The sequence below is a fragment of the Pinus tabuliformis genome, chromosome 7 (assembly GCF_031772625.1).
Source record: "Pinus tabuliformis cultivar Carrire ecotype Pingquan chromosome 7, CPIR1, whole genome shotgun sequence".
Classification (NCBI taxonomy): domain Eukaryota; kingdom Viridiplantae; phylum Streptophyta; class Pinopsida; order Pinales; family Pinaceae; genus Pinus; species Pinus tabuliformis.
This window is the reverse complement of record NC_142293.1, coordinates 92,282,302-92,287,858: the sequence shown is the minus strand read 5'-3', so window position 1 is coordinate 92,287,858 and position 5,557 is coordinate 92,282,302. Positions and strand designations below refer to the sequence as shown.

Genomic DNA, 5,557 nt, shown 5'->3' with positions numbered 1-5,557 from the left:
TCTTTATTTTGAGAATTTAGTATATATTAATAATATTATTTACTAGCAATTGCCCCAAAAGGTGCAAAGAGAGGCCGATAGAAATGTTAAATTGAAAGAATTATATTTTGGTTCAAAATAATCAATATTATAATAATTCAATCATTCAAACTAAACCTAGTCAATAAATTGCCCAAAATAAAATAAATCCTTAATCAAAATTATACAAATTATTATTCTTCGTTTCTACCATTCCATTACAGCTCTAGCACATATATAAAGATACACAAAGTAAAATATTGAAACATGAATATATTCTCATAATAACTTTGGGTTGGAGATACCGCCATAATTTGACAGCAAGAAACCAATCAGCAATATATCCTCATAATCACTCTGGGTTGGAGATACCGCTACCTCTATTCTATGTTTCTAAAGCAAAATTCCTGCACATTCCACACTATCAGTATAATTTATTATATTCACAATAGCCCCAAGCAACTTCTTAAAATCTCAATTCACAACTCCAACAACATAATACTTTTCCTAAACATTTCCTTGAATGAAAAGATACATCCTCCCAAGGTATGTCCAAAGTATGACAAATGAACAGCATTGAATAATTTCAAATATATATCAAAGCAATACAAACATAGCAAGCCACTAGGCCCACTGCTTCAGCCATCTTTACAGTCAACTATGAGAACACTCACCTAACAATAGTTGACCATACAACTCAAAAAAATGAAAATAATGTTCATGCTAAATTCTCATAATTTTGATCTTTTACTTTTTGTTAAAATCTCCCCATAATAGGACAAATGCAAGTTTCATAATCATTAACTTGTAACATTGGTCACAAGTTTGTTTGAAGCGTAGTCCAGAGGGTTGTAGGGGTCTTTACACTGGGCGACACCGTCATGCACATGGCATCCAGCCAGCGACACCGTCATGCACATGGCATCCAGCCAGGGACAACGAAGGAGATCTTTAGAACAGAAAGTCTTGATTTAACACTGCCACTTTGATAGTGACAATGTGATCATCCAGTGAAAGAAGAACCAGATCATGCCAAGAGGGGTGACCACGGTTTAATTAAAATGTAATTACAGACCCAATTAGAAAGTTCCACCTACTCTAGGCCTAGAGTATTCATGAGATGAGAAAGCATGAAATTGGTTATAGATCGAGAATCTACAGGCATCACTCTGGGTTGGAGATATCACATCTATTCTATGTTTCTAAAGCAAAATTCTTGCACATTCCAAACTATCAGTATAATTTATTATATCCACAATAGCCCAAGCAACTTCTTAAAATCTCACTTCACAACTCCAGCAACATAATACTTTTCCTAAACATTTCCTTAAATGAAAAGATAAATCCACCCAAGATATGTCCAAAGTATGACAAATGAACAGCACTGAATAATTTCAAATATATATCAAAGCAATACAAACATAGCAAGCCACTAAGCCCACTACTTCAACGATCTTTACAGTCAACTATGAGAACACTCACCTAACAATAGTTGATCATAAAACTCAAAAAAATGAAAATAATGTTCATGCTAAATTCTCATAATTTTGATCTTTTACTTTTCTTTTTCTCCCACCTTGACGTATAACACAATAACAATCATATGATCGACATAAAGCTCTCTCTGCAACTTAGTCATCCCCAATAATTAACTAATGGAAATTTTGAAAAAATAATTAGATAACTCACGTCATGCTTTGATCACTACTGGGAAAATATTGATAACTACTTTTCTAATCACGTTGAAGAAAATCAAATCATTCATCAACCATTGGAAGCAAATTGACACAAAATATCTTAATATTGACTCAGAATCAAAGGTTTTCTTTTCATTTTTTTCTTATTTTCTTAATCCGTCAACTCCAAAGAGAACCTGATAGGACAAAAGTTGATCCTACACTAGCCACAATTTGTTTTAATGTAGCGAAAATCCCTTGGAGAAAATACTCAAATGCTCTCAACAATTACTCAAAAACCAACGACTGCTCTCACAGTAATAGCAATTGCCACCACTGGGCACACAGCTTTTCAGAAACCACTCTAGACAATATCCATTGTCAGCCCATCATCACAAATCAGTGTTTTCATGTCAAAAGTTTGGATTTAAATTAAATATCTACTCAGGCAGTCTACATTGGATGATAGTCGTCTGCAACCACATCCAAGAACTTTCGTCCCAGAGAACAAGCGTACCTGAATTGAAATCAAAGGAAGAGAAAAAACTGCACGACTTAAAATTCAACCTGCAATGGTTTATGACATTCCCGTACTGACATAGAGTTTGGAATGCAGGACATTTCATCTCCTTCAGCATTTCCTCTTCCTCCTATTTCACAAATGGCAATTCTTTTTTTCTTTTCACTTTTTTTTCCATCAATTTTCTCTTACAGCAGACAAGCCAAAGGTTTACCCAAAAACCCATTCTCTCTTAAATATACATTTTTGGTACGAGTTTTGACTTGCATTTTTTCATTTTCTATTGCAGAACTTTTTGAGAATGTTTATATTTTTATCTTTTGACTATATTGAGGAGATCATAGACGAAGATTTGTGAACAACCCTCAACTTGCTTGTTCACACACTCCACTGACTCCTGGTATTTGGCCTTACTAATGGCTATAATAAAAAAAGCCATTCATAACCCAACTGATTCTTTCGTTTCAACAAAAAGCCCATTGTTATGGATGTGTCTAGTTCATGCTCCATATGAAGAACCAGGTGAAAGGAAAAAATCATATTCTGGAAGTTTCACCTGATGTAATCTCAACCATTGATCAGCTGACTGAAACAAAGAGTTAGCCTGCTGTCGTTCACAGTTGCCATTAGTACTCCACACTGTCCCCTTCAACTTGTAAGAAGCGAGACCAAATACTGGTAAAGCTATCTTTGGAGAACCCCCAGAATTGCTGATCGGAGTGACAGGAACACTTTTCCCTCCAGTACTTACATGAATACTGCCACCATCTGCCAAAACATCAGTTAGAGATCAAATGCGGAGTGAGAAAATCAGAATTCAAAAAGCATCAACATGCTTTACTGATATGAAAACTATGTGAACAAACTAGCAACAAGATGGAGGGAACGAAAATAGAAAACAGATGAATCAAACCTTTTAGAGGAGTTGAAAGGGAATGAAAAGTTAAGAAGCAGGCAGCCAGGTCTCGCAAGGTTGGACCTGTTGGTATCCTGTATATCGGGTACCTGTAAGGAAATTCTTGTTTTAATTAGATAGCGGTAGATAATGAACATTCATCTAGACGTTACTGATCGCATTGAACAATATCCAATAGAACAGGAATGCTTAATAACTAACTGGCCTCCACACCAACTTAATCAAGGATTGCACAAGTATAATTGATGGCATACCACGCAACCGATAGCCAACTGGTTGGCAACAGATCAATGCTTCTTGAGGTTTTCAGCTGTGGAAAGTCCTTGGCAAGATCTCCAATCTGCAACATCCAGTTAACAGATATTAATTTTAACCTCGCAATTGAAACTACACCATGAAATAAAACATTCCTCAAAATAAATGCATAACCGGATCTTACCTTGTCAGCCAGAGGCTCACGACTATATGGAGTTGCTCGCTCAAAATATTGAAATGAAGGGCAACTGCTTCCTTCACCATCATCACTAGAAAAGCCTTCTTGTGCAGCTTTAGAGTGACTTCTATTGCCCCGCCATATTTTGAGTCTCGCTCTGCTTCATCACTACTACTACTACCTTCACTACCTGTATCTCTATAATCATCACTTGCATCACTCTCCTCACCAGGGCGCCTGCAAAAACAAAACAGAGCATGTTCAGGACTCAACTGAGCCAGCGTGAATCACGTGTCCAAACGTTATCAAGTTTTAAATGATATTGCTCCAATGAAAGACATGTGCATTAACACTGAATTGTGACAGGCAAAATCTTGTCTCATGTCTCATATATGACACAACTTATATAGAGAGCCACCGAAGCATGCAGTATTTTCATGGTCTGGAGCAGCATTAGAGCAGAATCGTTTGCAAAGATAGATTTCTTCAAAAAAATTGTTAAACAACAGGAGCTAAATTGTTAAAGTTAAAACAACAGGAACTACGGTGTATATTATGCCTTATTTACCATATTATTATTATACAAAAGCATTCAGCTGTGGTCAGATTTACAAAATATTAAGGAACTTCCCTTTGACATGACATCCTATGAAAATAACTGGTTAATTGGATAATCTACCTGGTGCCAATATTAGGTCCAGAAGGGTGAGTGTAAAGCTGAATGGCAGAAAGAGACGGTACATAATACTGCATAACAGTGTCACTTCCATTCAATACTGTCGGTACTCCAGCACTGCTGAATGGCAGAAAGAGACAGTACATAATACTGCATAACAGCACTGCTGAATGGCAGAAAGAGACGGTACATAATACTGCATAACAGCACTGCTGAATGGCAGAAAGAGACGGTACATAATACTGCATAACAGTGTCACTTCCATTCAACACTATCGGTACTCCAGCACCATATGCAGTCCACTCGTTGAACGAGTCCCACAGATCACCAAGACTGAAGAAGGGCATGGATTTGGCTTCAGAATCCCTCCATCCTTTCATGAATGTCTGTGAAACCAAAAATTATTCTTATTATCAATGAAGAGCCAATGACAGAATAGCTAGAAAACATTGTGTTGTTAGAAATACAGGGTTCATAACAGAAGATATCAAAATCCTACAAGCCTACAAGCCTAACATTACTAGGGATAAAATAAATACACTTGGAATACTAGAAAATTATGGGAAATAGACTGGAGGCTATCACAATAGGGTTTCAAAGCAAGTACCTTGGGCAGATACTGAAGAGGAACTGTTGGAGTTGCAGAGTCCAGAAAACGATCCAGATTACAACAACACGCATTCCTTTCAAAAGCGGCAGAAACAGGGGAAGACACGGCCCTTGAACAAGCGTCTGAAACAATGTGGTCTTCATCCCTATGACAGGGCATCGGAGAGTAACCACAACACGGCCCATGCTATGCCACAGCCAAAATAATTGCCGCCGCACTGCCAACCAACCCCACAACGAAGCAGCATACAAAGCACGGCACAGGAGTGTAAGCATGAAAGGGTATATATAGCCCACGTTTAGGGTTCTTATCCTTGGTTCTAACCCTAACTAATACCGCGCCGTCCAAATCTACGATATATTCGCTCACAAACTGTCAAACAACAAATAAAGAAAACAGAGCAACGAGTTTTTCTCGGAGTTGTTTTACGGGGATTTTTTGGAAGCTTATCTTGTGGGTTTTTCTGGTCAAAATTCGGCAGAGATTTATTGAAATCGCAAGTTTGATAGGTATTTTCTATATAATCAAAGCATCCCAGGGATTTTTTAGGGTGCTGAATCCAAATATGCAGTTAAAAACCATTTTAAATCATACAAATCAAGATTTAACCTTAATTTTTTCTGCCGGATTCCGTCACCGGAATCTCCAAAAAGTCACACTAAAGACAACTCCGTTTTTGTCGATCAAGCAGCAAAAAACTAAAACAGA

General features: G+C 37.2%; 1 pseudogene across 1 annotated transcript; it reads right to left on the bottom strand.

Moving 5' to 3' along the window:
* Positions 1–1,821: 1,821 nt before the first annotated feature.
* LOC149245424 (uncharacterized) lies at positions 1,822–5,254 on the bottom strand (annotated as a pseudogene). The gene is made up of 6 exons (XR_016266507.1): positions 4,847–5,254; positions 4,243–4,625; positions 3,570–3,800; positions 3,385–3,470; positions 3,128–3,219; positions 1,822–2,982 (listed from the first exon to the last, which is right to left on the bottom strand). The product of XR_016266507.1 is annotated as an uncharacterized LOC149245424 (transcript).
* Between the last annotated feature and the right edge of the window lie 303 nt (positions 5,255–5,557).